This window comes from Corapipo altera, unplaced genomic scaffold (assembly GCF_003945725.1).
Source record: "Corapipo altera isolate COAL_440 unplaced genomic scaffold, ASM394572v1 47, whole genome shotgun sequence".
NCBI lineage: Eukaryota > Metazoa > Chordata > Aves > Passeriformes > Pipridae > Corapipo > Corapipo altera.
The window spans coordinates 10,659,646-10,675,505 of record NW_020884897.1 but is presented as its reverse complement, the minus strand read 5'-3'; the positions used below and the strand labels follow the sequence as shown (position 1 = coordinate 10,675,505).

The 15,860-nt window shown below is 45.5% G+C and overlaps 1 protein-coding gene and 1 long non-coding RNA gene across 2 annotated transcripts in view; one reads left to right on the top strand and one right to left on the bottom strand.

Annotated features, from left to right (window-relative positions):
* ACVR2B (activin A receptor type 2B) overlaps nucleotides 1–13,613 on the bottom strand; it is a 122,441-nt gene extending 108,828 nt beyond the window's left edge. The window contains exons 1-2 of the mRNA XM_027648361.1: nucleotides 13,603–13,613; nucleotides 7,565–7,567 (exon numbers count right to left, since the gene is read on the bottom strand). The gene's annotated coding sequence lies outside the window, so the exon portion shown is untranslated. The remainder of the gene's footprint in view (nucleotides 1–7,564; nucleotides 7,568–13,602) is intronic.
* Nucleotides 1,653–15,179, top strand: LOC113949590. The gene is made up of 3 exons (XR_003528472.1): nucleotides 1,653–11,592; nucleotides 13,809–14,039; nucleotides 14,903–15,179. It is a non-coding gene; the product is annotated as an uncharacterized LOC113949590 (long non-coding RNA).
* The last annotated feature ends 681 nt before the right edge of the window (nucleotides 15,180–15,860 follow it).

Sequence of the window (15,860 nt, the reverse complement as noted above, 5' to 3'; positions counted from 1 at the left end):
GGGGAGAGAAAAAAAAAAAAAAAAAAAAAAGCTGAACGGCGTCCAAAATGGCTTCTAAAAAAAGGGAGAAGGCAGCGCGGAGCCAGCGGGGAAACCCGGATGTTGGATACAAAGGGGGATGGAAGGGGCGGGGCGGCGCGGGGGCTCCGCGGGCGCTGAGTGGGGAGCGGCGCTGCCCGTCACGGCCGCGCCCCGCGGGGAGGCCCCGGGGGGAGCTCGGGGACGGGAGGGCGGAGGGGGGGGTGTATGGATAGGGGCAGGGTTAGGGGCTGGGGTCTGCAGGGGGGAGGGTTAGGGGCAAGGGGTGACGGAGGGTGTGTGCGAAATAGGGCCAGGGTTAGGGGCTGGGGTCTGCAGGGGGTGTAGGTGGGTGTGAGTGAAATGGGGGCAGGGGGTGGCAGAAGAGGTTTAGGGGACAGAGGAAGTGTGAACAGGACGGTGGAAGGGGCTGGAAGGAGAGGTTTCGGAGCTGGAGGTGGCGGGCGAGGAGGTTTAGGAGCAGGGGTTGGCGGAGGGTGTGTTGGATAGGGGCAGGGGACTGCAGGGGAGAGGTTTAAGGGCAGGGAATGGCTGGAGGGGTTCAGGGTCGGGGTGGGGGAAGTGCAAACAGTAGGCACAGGAGGTGGTGGAGGGTGCTCAGCGGAGAGCTTTAGGGGAGGGGGTGGGAGGGTGCAAAGGGGCAGAGGGTGGCTGGAGGGGTAGCTTGAGGAGTAGGGGGTGGTGGAGGGAGTGTGTGGATAGGGGCAGGTTTAGGGGCAGCAGTCCTGCAGGGGACATGTTTTGGGGAAGGGGGGAGGTTTAGGGACGGGGTGGTGCATAGAGGCAGTGGGTCGCTGCAGGGAGGGTTGGTTTGGGAGCAGGGAATGGCTGGAGGGGTTCAGGGTCGAGAGGTGGGGGAAGTGCAAATAGTAGGGGCAGGGGATGGTAGAGGGGGCTAAGGGGAAAGGTTTAGGGATGGGAGGCTGGATGAGGCAGAGGGTGACAGAGTGTGTGTGTGGTTAGGGTCAGGGGGCTGCAGGGTGGAGATTTAGGGGCAGGGGATGGCTGAAGTGGTTTAAGGGCAGGGAGTGGGAGAAGTGTGAATAAGGGTAGGGAATGGGGGAGGAGGATAGAAGGAGAGATTTAGGGACTGAGGGTGGCGGGCAGGGAGGTTTGGGAGCAGGGGGTGAGGGAGGGTGTGTGTGGATAGGGACAAAGGTCCTGCAGGGGGGAGAATTTGGGGGAAGGGGGGAGGTTTAGGGGCAGAGGGGTGGGTAATGGCAGTGGATGGCTGCAGGACGAAGGTTTAGGGGCAGGGAGTGACCCAGGGGATTTAGGGGGCAGGAGTGGGGGAAATGTGAATAGGGCAGGGGACAGCGGAGGGGGCTGACAGGAGAGGTTTAGGAGCAGGGGATGACTGAAGGGGTTTAGGGGCAAGGGTTGGGGGAAGTGTGAATAGGGTCAGGGGATGGCAGAGGGGGCTGGGGGGAGAGGTTTAGGGGCAGGGATCATGGAGGGTAGGTGTGGATAGGGGTGGGTTTAGGGGCAGATGTTGGCAGAGGCATTAAGGGCAAGGCATGGGGGGAATGCAAAATAGAGGTAGGGGATGGCTGGGGGGTGTTTAGGTGGCTGGGGGGAGCTGGGGATGGGACAGGGGATGGAGGATGGGGTAGCACAGGGCAAAGCCGCCTCAGCCTCTTGGGTAAATTCCCCACACCTTCCCAGCGGAGAGAGCAGCATGGATCCCCCTGGGGACAGGAATAAACTGTGTCCTTGTAGAAAAAGCAATCCTCTTCCCAGCAGTGAGAATGTCCTAGATCTCCCTGCACCCACAACAGCCCCTTGACCCCAAGACCTGTGGCTCCATTGTCATGGAGCCTGGGCAATGGCTCCAGGACAGTGTCCAGGGTCGCCAGGACTGAAGGGACACCTCAACAGAATCCAGTTTTAGGGCGTTTCAGTGTTAATAAGGTTTTCTCCAGTGCCAGGACTACAGGAATTGCATTCTCTCCACAATTTATTTTAGTTATAATTAAATAATACAGCATTAGGGAGCACCAAAGGAATCTCGAGGGGAAGGAAGAGGAAAGATGCTGAAATTGGGTCATTCCCAAGGCTTTGTGTTTGCGAGGTCCACTGACTCATTGGAGAAAGGGCTGTGGCATGGATGGATGCTGTGCACGGGCAGAGCTCCTGCACATGGCAATGAACTGCAGGTCAGCTCCCTCATATTTGTCCGATGGGGAGTAAGGCTGAAAATATTTCTAAACTCGTTTTCTTTTTCCTCTGGAGGGAGATAAGAGTAAACATGAATCATTCTCCGAAAAGTTTGAGAAGCATGTTGTTCCAAGAAGAAATATGTAATTTTTCTTTTTACAGTAACAAGTTCGCAGGAAACTTCAGGAGGCTTTTACAAAGGCTTGTAACCACTTTGAAGCTGGAGACTTTTTATATACGTATAGCACTTGTGTAACGAGGTCTTAACTGTGAATGAGATTCCTGGGTGCAGTTGCAATAAAGTGATTAATAGTATCATTCATGGTATCATACCTCATTCATAGGTTTCCTGTAAGTAAAGAGGAATACATTGGCAGGAATACAGTGGTTGTGACTTTAAACACGATACTCTTGGGGGGAAAGTTACAGCAAACACGTGCACTGAAGGGCAATGCAACTGGTAAAGCTACGAAAATGGCTCCAGAAAATAATTTTTAGATTAAAAATCAGGGGGAAAAAACCACACAGAGAGGTAGCTCTAGACAGGTCTGTGGCACAGAGAAAGCAAGGTGAGTATTACCACACAGCTTGTGAAACCAAAAACAGAAAATAAGGAGACGTGTCTATCAAAGGAATGGGTCAGGGGTGATCACTGTTTATTCAGAAACAAACACTAAGGAGTCGGGTTTATTTGTTTGGGGTTTTTTGCAGTCTGGAGACAGAAAGGCCTGATTTTGTTACCAAAATGTTTATCACTAAAGTGTTTGTCACTGCTGCTTGTGGCACATATCCCTGAGAAGGCCATGGAGGATGCAAAAGGGAATGCAGAACAGTCATCAAAGGAGAAGTAAATGTCGTGGCTGTGGGCTACAGCAGCTCAGGATGCATTTGGAGCCTCAACAGAAGTGACAAATAATGGGTCAATATTTCCTATAAAGCTGCTTATTTCATTTGAAAGCAAATAACGGGTCAATATTTCTGGTTTTTTCATTTGAGGAATAAGTTGTTAAACAGCTACCAAGTGACTGAAGTATGGAGAAGGGTGTCGGGTGATAAAATATGACCCGGTGTTTCACTGTACCAAGATCCCCACGATCAGCTAAAACAAGACATTTAACTCGATCCAAGAGGACATCAGCCCTCGGGAGCAGGCAGGGTGACCAGCACAGCGGTCACTTGGGCCGCCTCCCTGCCCAGGCTCAAACACTCCCTGGCCGGCACTGCTCCTATTTTTAAATCTCTGCGCTATGAAAAGCCCCGTTTCACAGCACCTGAATTGGTGCCGGGAGTGTGTTTATCACGCAGCTGTCATCGCTTTTGAGGAAACAGGCCCAGGGCACTGCGGATGTTGTCCTAAAGCCACCCGAGGAGACAGGCACGACGTGGCCTTTTGCACCAGGGCAGCTTCTGCTGTGTGGCACAGGCAATGCTGCACAGAGCAAACTGACCCACCAGAGCTGGAACCAAGGCCTTTTTGCCCAGGGGGGAATGATACACTGAATTTTCAGTTACTGAATATCAGTCTGTCTTGCTTACATTGTTTCACAGGAAGGTGTTTACCGGTTTGAAAAGGTAAAAATGTTCCCTCTACTTGCAACAGGAAAGCCCAGGAGTGAGTATTGTCGCTGGAGATAATGTTACAGCCTTAGCAACGTGACACTTTAAAACTTCATCAGCCTCCAAGAATTTCAGAAATAGCAATGAATGAAGGTAGCAAGTGTTAAGAGCAGGCAGTGCTTGCAAGAAGTGCCCTTACCAGCAGCGTTTTCAAGAGCTGTTTTCTGTTCCAGTTATCACTAGAGCAGCACAACTCAGACCGCTTTTAAATAATTATACTTAACAGTTAAAAAACCCTCCTGTGCTAAAATAAATTTTAGCTAAGATGGTTTTATGCTTTGCAGCCTCATATGACACTCAATCTTTCTCGTGTGACTGTTGTAACGAGTCAAATTCGTGTATTTTGATACTGTGCATGTGATAAAGATGCTTGGATCACTTAAGGCTGTACAAAACTGCAGTGCTCGCATGTCATTTATCTTAAAATCCTATTGTAGTGCTCGTGAAACGTAATTTCTTCATTGAATGGGAATTTATACTGACAGAGGTGTTATAAAACATGGAAAATACTGCGGGGAGGGGGCCCAACGTTTTCTTTATCTCTTCAAGTGTTCACTAACAGGGATTTATTTTTCAACTCGGCGTTGGTTCATTGCAGGTTACAGAGCTCTGGTGCAATTACAGGGACCCGTTTTCAGCCTTCTTAAGCAAAATTCACATTACTTGCAACAGGTTGGAAATGTGTGTTGCGGCCTTGAGGCAGCAAACTGGTTCACAGGGTGCAGTTTCCATATTGGTTCCTAAAGCTGCTTGTAGGAAATCACCCAGCCTGAAGGAACTCCTGGGATCCCAGCCTCTGCCTTCCAGTTTCAAAATGCATGGGTAAGAAAAACCAATTTATATTCATAACCTTGAGTAAATAAACTGTCACTTTAACTACACATTTTATTGTAATTAAGCACTTCCCAGTAATAACCAACCCACACTATGAAGCTGTTTCTTAATATAACAGTAAGGCAAGTTCTAGGCTATGAGCAGAATTAGGAAGATTTTTAAAAGCACAGACCAGTTGATATAACAGGGCAATGTCACGCAGTTCTCAGCATGTACAGAAAAGGTAGTTTTGCTAAGGAGCTTTATCCTTATTTTCAAGAAATGCCATTGCTGTGTGATCAGCAAAATCAAATCTCACCTGTGGAATTTCCCATTAGGATTTATACCCAGTATTAGCTTGACTCTGCTCCCGGTGGCTTTGCCTAACTCCAAAGGGAAGAGACCTAAGGCAGATTTAGACCTTCCCCAGCTTTCTAAGGACCCGCTGCTGTCACCTCTCCATAATGCAGCTACAATTAACTTAGCTGGAATTTCTATATTTGAAGCAGCTCTAAATTAGAGCCTGGACTTCCAGACATGGATGCAGATAGTCTCTGCTACTGTCTGTACGAGCCCTTGGGTTTCACACTAAAAAAGCCCACCCATGTTGACAAATTTGCCCTTTGCAGTCTGGCTTCAGTGCAGCCGGTAAAAATAGCGAGTGATGCAGCAGACAGAATGGGCCCTAAACTATATTTTTTGATAGCTTTTCTTAGCTCCAGACTAAAGAGCAAGGCATCAGATGTTGACAGATTAGCAGGGAATATACCGAGCAAAGGAATCTGTTACTGAAATGCCCACAGTCCAGCGGTTTTGCTGTCCTCCAGAATTTGAACTTCTCCCTTGGTTTTCAGTTGTATTTTGATTAAAGCATAAATACCAGCAACTGGCACATGTCAGCCGACATCAGAGCTATGTGCCAAAGCTTTCTTCAGGTCGGAGCTTTAGTGACACTTTACTCATCCGTGGATTTTGTTAGGACTTCTGGGGCATAGCTCATTATTTTTACGACTGTAACCAGCAGTCGTTGGATAATTATTTCCCTTTAAATCCAGGAGAACTCGTCTGGCCTTTTGGGTGGGGAACTTAATGGCAAGAAGTCTCTGGAGGACGGTTGACGCTGGGTGGTAGTTGTACCATGGGCATGTTACCCGCCCCCAAAAAGGAGAATCCAGGCTCTAATCCATACCCCCAAGTCGTGCCAGCTTGCCGGGTACCAAAGCACACCCACACTCGAGCTGGAGACTCCTGTGTTCAGACAAGGAGGATTAGGGACATCATGTGACTAATTCTGCAATGACGGTATATGCTTAATTGGTAAAGGACTGTGTTTTCTATCCTTTTTAAACCCAGGTCATAGTGTCAAAAGTCTGGCTGACGTTTGAGGTTCCTTTCAGGTATTTTCTTCATTGAGATTCACTGTATTTAAAGTTACTGTGGTTGCCAGCTTTGTCTTATGCCCTCAAGCGCTACTATGCCTTTTAGTCATAAGAAACCAGCATTTAAATTCCCCTGAAACGCCAGGCTGTGCTACTTTTGCAGCCCGCAGAGGGCCTTCCCTCAACCACAGTACAAAAACTCTGACTGTTGCAAAAGCCAGTGGCCAGGAGTCAGGAAAAGCACAGAATATACATATATATATGTATATATGTATGTAAAAGCAGACTATAGTCCTAAACTTTAGACACGTCTTGCTTTTATGCTCTCTGCTTCAGATTCCCTGTAACATATAAATACAGCATTGTTGATGCTTAGCTCATAAAATATAAATACTCCCTAACTTCCAGGAGAGTGCGTTGCAGCCAGTTGAAGTCAATGCATCTTTAATTTGGTGGAAGGAAGATGTTCCTACCAGGTGATTGTAGTCAACCATTCAAAGAGTTTACCAAGGGCCACGGCATCAAAATTCCTTCTATTTAAGACTACCTGATTGCCTGTCAGGAAAATGTGTTCCTGAGTTGGTGTAGCAACACTGGAATCGCTTTTTGGTGACAACTCTGTGGACTGACAGCCTCTAGTAATGTCAATCTATTAATCTTTTGCTCTGTGCCATAAAGTATTCTGTCCTCCTTCCGTTAAAAGCTGAAAGTAAGTAAATACAGGTCTCATCATGAGATCATTTTGCTTGCGTTCAGGTTGTCTACAAAGCCTCTACTTGAGGTGGACAAGCAGAAGGGCAAAAGAAGATCTTTCCATCCTTGGCATAAGGCCAGCCAAGGTGTGACACTGTGAGCCTGGGGCTCGGGAGCTGCAGAGCTGCCCTGGTCATTCTGCTTTGCTGTGCACAACAGCCAGTGTTGCTGACACTGTCTGGGGGAAGGGCAAGGTGTTAAACTTACTCTGAGCTTGGAGTGGTTTTGGACCAGGTCAGGCCAGCCTTAAGTGCTGCACGCCTTTGGGTGGCTGCCAGCAGATCCTGTGGGGTTTTGTAACACCTAAAAAAAGAGCCTGGGAATACAACAGCTCTTGAGTTTGCAGAGTGAGAAGAGCCCTTAGACTGTTTCCCAACCTTGTCTGCTTAAGTTACCATCCTGTGTAAAAGAAGATAGTAATTATTTACTCACATTGTCTTCAACTGTTGATGTTTTACCTGGAAATGCAATGCAGGTCTTTTAAAGCACATATGGTGGCTACAGCAGCCTAGAGCCAAAGCCTGTCATCTCTCCAGCTCCCTTGCCTTCCTCTCTCCCCAGGTGTTTAGTTGGCAGAAGGACTTCTTTCAAATTCTGGTATTTTATTTAAAAACATAGACTCAGTTTAAACTCAGAGGTTTTAAACTGGTTGCAATTAAACTTTAACAACGGGAAGGTTCTTAGGGAGGTGCTGTGTCCCTTTGAAATGGCTTTTTGAAGAAAAGCATCTGTATCCCTCCTGCAGCCAGCTGGACTGCACTGCAGGGTTAACTTTCACTGTTACCTGTGGCCTTGTGCCTCCTGACACACTCAAGGCATGTATGGAAGGACCAATAAAACATGTCCTGGAGTGTTAGGTGTATTTTTAGAGTTTGTCCCAGATTACTGGCCTTTGTCCCAGATTTCAGTGGTTAGGGTGTAAGAATGCCCGGTGGGGCTGAGTGCTTCCTGCATTGCTCTCAGGAAGGCTTTAATCAGGAAAAATACCCTCTCAGAGAAGGCAAATAATTAAGTTTTTGTGGCATATACTCTACTGCCATTAGCAGGAGATGATAAACACTCAAGACCACAGTTTAAATAGAGCGAGGCAGATGCACTAAGCTTTAAAGTGCAACATTATTGTGTTACGTGGTATTGAGTAATGAATTGGACATTACTAACAAGGCAGTTTTCCTTTTGTCTTATTGGGACCAGAATTTGTTTTTACACCATAAAGTGTCTGCCTTTGCTGCTCATCATGGGAAAATGCTGATGTAAACCACCTGGAGGAAGCTCATCCCACATGCTGGCAGCTGGCAATGTGCAAGTGGGGAGCTAATGTTGGAAGGGATCTTCAGGTGTCATGCTGTCCATTCTCCTCCCTTTGGCAGTGTTTAATTGACCTATGGCATTCCTGATAAATGCTCATTCTACCTCTTCCTGCAGTGCTCCAGGCTCACAGGCATGATGAGTTTAGCCTGACAGAACTCCTTCCCTCCTGTATAACCTCAGCCTTTCCTGATGTAGTTTGGTCCTTACTGAGTATTTGGGGGAATGATTCCTCCTTTTATCTCTTCTTCAGCTTTTAGCCACTGGAAGATCATCTCTCCTCAGCCTGCCAAAGCCAGAACACCTTATTTGTCCCTTCCTGACATTTCTAGTTGTTCAGCACGACACTCACTCCATCCCTTGGACTGCTTAGCCATATCTCAGGGGCTAAATTCCTTTGCTGAAGTCCTGGACTCCCCATGCCAATATCACTGGCATCTACTCCTCGGCTCTGGGGAAATTCTCTGGATTCAGCTCTCCCAGTTATTTTGAAGGTCTTTGGGATGTTGAGGAGCTACCAGATGGACCCATCCAAGCAGTTTTCTTCCCTCTTGGTCTTGCCTCCTTACCTTCCTACCAACTGCTTCTTGCCCAGCTGCCCTAATGCACTTTATCAGACTATTTCTTCAGCCTCATGGCATAGGACATAGCACATGTAACAAATACTAAGTATAAAAACTATTCTGTTAAGAATCTAGTCACTGGTCCATCAGTTTTGTAGGGAGATGGGAGTGACACAGCACCAGGACAGAGGCAGATAAAGTTCTCCTGTACTCACTCATGCCTGTGAGAACCTGCTCTCCTTCCCAGAGCTCTCCAGTATTCAACTCTTGGACATTTTGGCATATTATCAGTGATAAATGTATTCACAAGTGAGAGCAGACAGCCCTGCAGGTTGTGATGCCAGGGTATTGTGGGTTCTTGGCATCAGCAGTGCCTGTCTGTGGATTTCAGACGAATGAAACAGAAATATTTTTATAGTCAGCCTCAAGTTTTTATCTATTTGTGGGTGTCTTGGTGTCCCCTAAATAGGGATTAGGTCCTTTGGCAGGAAGACTGTACTTTATGTCTTGACTTTCCTGGCCCCATATCCTCCCAACCTTCTCTTTCTCCTGAAGGCCACTGAGCTTTATTTTTGCTACCAAATGCCACTCATTTGTATTGAGAAACAGGTTCCAGCAGCAGGGAAATTATCAATAATCCAGTTGGTGTAGCAATCTGTTTCTCATTTCTTGTGACCTATCCTGCTGTGGGATGATGCACCCACAATAATTATTACTGTTAATTATTCACCTACAATAGTTTAAATGCTTGCAAGTGCCTACTGACATCAGATGTGAAAAGAATTCAATAATAATGGAGGGAGAAGAAAGATTTTTAAAAAACGAGGATGACATGAGACAAGGATGAGAAGGGTGAAGGATATATGGCAGAGGTACTGGTTGGGGGTATTCTGGTGGCCTGGGTTCCAGCTCAAGCTTCTGCAGGATCTCTGATAGGCTTTGCTTTACTTATCTCTTAAGTCGGGATCAGAATAGGAACAACGGACTTTATCCACAGAAGTAATTAAAATGTTGCACTCCCTGGCAGCAGAGTTAAAATCAATTTCTCTAATACAAGATGAAGAGCAATTGGCCAGGCTGCTGCCATGTGGAAAAAGATCTGGGACTGTGATGCTTGGGAGTGCAGCAGAAACCCAGTGCTGCAAAAATCCAGCAGTTCTCCTGGGATGTCTGTTGCGAGGGGCACACTGGCATGGGTCAATCTTTCCATTCAGCTTGGCAACGGCAGGATCTTGGCTCAAGAACAATTTCCTCACCTCAGGAAACATATGGCTCAGCTGGGGAAAGCCCAAGGGGGTGCATAAAAAGTGACTGGAGGTGTAGGAAACCTGCCTTTGAGGTAAAGCGGAGAGAGAGAAGTGTGTGGTCTGAACAGGGGACTGAACTGAGACAAAACAAATTGTCAAATACATGCAAGGCTGATGCAAAGAGGAGTGGCACAATGTGTCCTTTTACCTTCTGCAAGTAGGGTGAGTAATGGGCTTCAACTCCAGCAGGAACAACACAGGTAAATGATCAGGAAAAATTTTCCGGTGCTGTGGCTGTTGTAGAATTGGCACTGCAGGAATTTGTTAGCCAAAGCTCTTGCAGGAGTGGTTGAGGTATTGTTGATTGTACTGGGAACCTCTTAGAGGGGTTTATCCAACTGTTGTTTTTTTTTTATTTTCTCCAGTTGCCACTGAATCACTGGAATTCAGCACTGCAGCATTTGGGAACACCTGCCACAATAGCACCTGCCTGTTTGTAATCAAGAGGATTGCAAAGCAATCACATGCATATTTAGCTGATGTGCAGCTCCCAGGATTGATGGTGCACAGAAACAAGCTAAGAAATACGTGTGCTGTAACTGTGGAAGTTGGTTATTCTGGAGCACTGAAAATCCAGCTTTTCTTTGACAAGGAGATGCTGCACGTGAGAAATATCGCAGGTTATATTTAGTGTTACAGAGGCACAAAGGAAATCTCATTAGAACCCACTGACAGTGATCTGTTGAAAAGGGAATAGGAGCGATTTGTGAGCTCGTGGAAAAACTGTGCATCTCTGTTCTGCCCTGTCCTCACTGTCTGCTGCTACTCTAGGACACAGACTTCTTGAGAGAAGGATCTGTGCCTGCTTGCTCAGTTAGCTCTGATACATCATATTTTATTTGCTGGGAGACTTGAACAATGAGCAACAAACACTCCTGCTCCTATTTTAAACACATTGAAACTGCAGTACAGAGTAATATAATGACTTGCTCAGAGTCACAGAGCAATTTTGTGGCAGGGCTTGGATCAAAATCCAGCTCCCTTGCTCCCAAACCCATGTGCCAGCCTTTCTCTTCATTGACCCTTAATTTTAATCACCTACCAAGAAATTCTGTTGGCCTCTTCCAGCTGACTTCCATGGGAGTAATGCCAGGTATCAAATGAAGTCACTGGGAATATCAATGCAACAGAAGCCAATATTCGATGCAAAGAAAGAACTGATGGAAGGGGAAAAAATAGATTTTACCAAAAAAAAAAAAAAAACACCAGAAAAAAAGGAATAAGTTCTAATGCCGTTTCCATAATATCATTCCCCTTTTAACTTGTGCCTGGTCAAAATTAAAAAAAAATAGATTGCTAATATTAATAGATGAAATGAATCTTGAATTTTATAATAGTGGAGGAAATGAAAGGAACAAAGTAATATTGTGTTGTTAACTGAGATTTTAATAATGATTCTGTCCTCAGTTGGTGCATTTATTCCACAGAAAGTAAATCATTAATGAAGAGGAGGGGAAAACAGTTTTGTGGTGATGGATTTTTGAAAGAAAAGTTTAATTTTGCTAAACTTCCAGAAACTCTGAAATGTGTCTGGAGCTCTAAAACTAAAACACCAACACCTCAAAAACAGCTGATAAAAGTGGGATTTAGCCAAGTGGTTAACATTGCCTGGGGAGTGGTGGAGGATGTCCGTGGCTGCTCTCCAAGAGAGCTGAGGTGAGTGGATGAGGCAGGTAAGAGATGCTGGTTTGATGGAGGAAGGAGATTTGAAGGTTTGCTGTTGGTTGGTTGCATTCTTGTAGCTATTTCTGAATGACACCTGGAGAGCAGTAGGACATCATCCTCACTCTGAACCAAGGGAATCCCACTGGGCTCATCCTACATTTTTCTGTGGACTTCTGCAAGACCTGCTTCCACTATGTCCTCTGCAGGGGGTTGGGTGTACTCAAACCCCTCTGAGTGCTGTGAAGGTGTTTGATTTCCCAGGTGAATTAAAAACCCACCAAGGCTAGCATGTCCACCTACCCACCACTGTCTTCAACCACCTCCAAGGAGTCCCAAAAAAAAAAGGGCTCCCTGGAGCACCAGCCTATTTCACACCAACTCCCCTGGTAAAAAATGTCAAGTATAGGGAGAATCACGGTCTCACAATGGTGGAGGAGAAAAGCATCTCTGTAGCTGAGGTTTGCTACCTAAGAAAAAGCCAATATGGAACATACATGGCTGTTTCTGCATGAAGGAGATAGGGGAAAACACAGAATTCCCCCGATTCCTTAATGAGCACAGCACCCCAACAATTAATGTAGAAATTTGCGAATTAAACCACATTTCTGTATTTAAATTATCAAATCAGTAAAGAGATGTAAACATTAAACAACATTATATGAGACCCTGGAGTGTCACCACAAAAAATTAAGACTATGTAATTAAAAGTACAATGCAATTTATTTTTATATCGTTCTTCATTCAAATCAACAAATCTTATTACTTACCCAAAAATGTAAAGCAGACTGCAAACTAATTCAAAAGATGAAGACAAAGTGGCTATTGAAAACTCTATGTTTGTTGTTCCCTTAGATCTGGCACCAGTCATGATTTAATATTTTAACCACTGTAATAGGTTATACTGCTGAAGAAAAGTGCATTAATTACTATGGGAAACCTAAAAAAAAAAGTCTAATTAAGAAGAATAAAATCATTCTTATTGACTAGGAAAAATAAAACTATGTAAAGGGAAATGAGGGATGAAAAAACTGACAACACACAAATATTAATAAATGTTGTCTGCTCAGGGTAGGAAACACAATTCTGCTGTTACTGGGGGGTTGGATTTGAAACTGGCTGGAAATCACAGTTGGCCATGGCTAAAGCTCTTCTCTCACCCACTGGAAGCACCTTCTAATTAACTGCAGCTCAGGAAGTTGAGTTTGTTTCGAGTTCAGCCCAACATGTCCATGCAGAGCCAGCCCCACTGGCTGTGTCTGAAACAACAGACTAAAGCATGAGATTGAACTGTGTTTCTGAGTATAGTATGGGGTAATGAAATGATTATCTTGACAGTTGACATCCTTCCTACAAAATTAGAGAGGGTATGTGTGATAAAGCAACCCAATGTCCCAAACCATGCCTGGGGACACCATAGGAAGGAATCACCATGGGCAGATGCCACTCTGTCTTTCTACCAGCCACAGCCTTTTAAAGTAATGTAAAAGGAATGTTTTTATGTGAAATGCCTACCACCTTGTTTGCTCAGCCCCAAGGAAAGCCATCTTTTGACTTCACCCCCAAGTAGCCACTGCAAGGGAGAACTTGCACCCCCTTTGTGTGCCTTCACAGGATCCTCAGGGATGCAGGGTTGCTTTGGGAACAGGTGCATCTTGTGTCAGCCAGAAACAGCAGCCAAAAGTGTTAGGAGATGTTTGACTATATTTTCCAGATGTGAAACTAGGTGGGACCATGTGGTTTTGTCATTGCTGGGATTGGATTCTGGGGCTGTGATTTTGAGCTTCCATCCCAAATTGGAATAAGAGTGTGTTTGTTTCATGACTTTGAGCATTCTTGTCGGCAAAAGTAGTTTTCTGCCCAACTTTACTGCCCTTCACTAAGGATCCTTTACTAAGGATCCTTTACTAAGGATCCTAACGATGTCAAAATGTCTATGGATGTTAAAAAGAAGGGAGAGGATTCCATAGGGTCAACATCTACAGTAAGTGTTTAAACAAATACACATGGTTTAATTACTTCAGCTGATATTAGTAGTATTAATGCCTTTTCAAGCAGAAGTAATCCTTTGATCACTTATATTTACCTCACATATGAAATAGACTGCAGAAGTTTGGCCAGTTCTTTTGTGCCGAATCCAGTAGCTTGTACATCATTAATATCTCCAAACATGAAAAATTAGTGGTATAAATTTTGCACAGCCCTTCCAGGATTACAAATCTTCATCAAAGGCAAGAAGAATTGTCTGAGGAATAGGGACTTCTAGGTCCAGTGAGTGCATGGTCTGCCAGAAAGGAAGAAACTGAGTGAAATCTTTGCAACAAATAATGCTATTATGGATGTGTACTTGCACAGAAAGCCAGCAAAAGGGCACTGCAGCACCTCAGCTGTGTTTTGGTGGTATCACTGACACTGAGAGTCACACAGCTTTGTGCTCAAAGGTAAGCATATTCTCCTTTCACACCTTCACCCACAGGAAACAAGGTTCCAAAGCAAAAAGCATTGACAGGGTTGTTTGAAGGAGTTTTGATTGACTGGGGGTTATTTTGCAACACAGAAACATCCAAGCAGTAATGCCTTTTGATTAGCAAAGAATTTTTATGTTGAACCTTGCAAAATACACAAGGATTACTCAGGAAGAGCGTCACATGGACCATGTGTAATTATCTATACAAGGGTTGCAGAAACAGCCTTTAGTTATAAAACAGAAATAAGCAAAGCTTAAATTCACTCTTTGAGAGAAAGATAGAAGGGTTTTTGATGTGGTAGCATCTGAAGGCCATTGGATCAGGACTTGCCATACTGTACATGCTCTACTAATCCAGGATCCATAGACATCAGAACTTTGTATAGTCTGGCCTGAACACTGTGCTGCCAGACACCCAGGGCTGATGCAATCCCAGTGCACAGTTCACACACTGTGGTGGCTCTGACTCATGTATGGGACTGGGGACCTGGGGCCTAGAGGCAGACAGGGACTCTGAGCTGTTGGTCAGCAGTGGGGTGTTTTAGCTGCCTGAATTTGGGGCTGCCACTCTGCTCTGGCATCCTCCAGCCCAGCTGTAACTCTGTGTGCACTGCAGGGCACGGAGCGAGTTGCACCACCAAGTGCCTGAGATACACAGAGAGCATCAGGGCAAGGGAAGGTCGTGAGGGTAGTGGTGGGATTAGATTCCCCTCTTTTCAGGTATTTACCGAGTAGACTTCTAAATGCCAGCTGTCACACTGGGCTTTCCAGGCAGCAAGAAGAAATAAGTGGGTTTATTATTCAATTCATCTGCTCTGTTTTAACCATCTACTTTAGGAAGAGATGAATCACCGTGGACTCCATCGACAGTATTGACTGGCTCTCTGTTGACTGGTGAGGGAGCCACGAGTGACTCCCTCAAGTGTAGATTTCTGCTTTAGTTGGGTGAACCTACCGAGAGCTTCGTGCCCATACTGTAAGACTCGGATGCTCTGAGCAGCCCAGACTGTGGCATTTCAGTCAATAACTTCTATGGCAAGCGACACCCATCAGGAGGAGTTTGCAATGTAAGTGGACGAAAGAAATAGCAGGTGAGAAACAGAAATTCCCTGTGATCAGTAGGAAATAAAGTCTGTGCTTCCTGCACCACCTGCCTCAAATGCTGTGTCTCTTTTATAGCAGGTTTTCATGTCTTCACAGAAAGATTGGTTCAGGTGTGAACTCATCATATGGATGATTAGTTCATGATGATTGCTGTCATCTCCCTCCCTCCAAGCTGAAAGGGTTCTGTTGAAGCCATATCTCACCCTCTGTGGCTATTGCTGTGCCTTATCCTCAGAGCATCAGCCACTTCTGAGAAAGTCTTGGGTCATGAGGAAAGAAACTGTCTGGGTCATCAAGAAAGCCTATGCTTGAAAGAGAGAAAAAACCCACCAGTCTGTAGGAGCGTATGCCATTAAAAAGCAGAAACCAGCCTACACGTGTAAGAGTGGCAGCCTCTACAGTGTGGTGTACGTCCACACATTCGTTTCAGAAACCATCTCCCTTCGGCTGTGATCCCTCTCAACTGTTTGCAGTCTGTGTGCGGTGACGTGCATGGAATATTACTACGAAAATGTGCATTCTTGTTAATAGGTATAGTTTAGGATGATTGTTAGCAGAGCATAAGGCCTTATTGATTGAAAGTGGCATATGGCAAGGATGTATAATGATTCACTTTGGCTGCTAGTTTGAAATCCTATTCACGGGTGAAAAAAAACCCCACTCTCCTTTGCAGTCAGGCTTCATTCTTTCT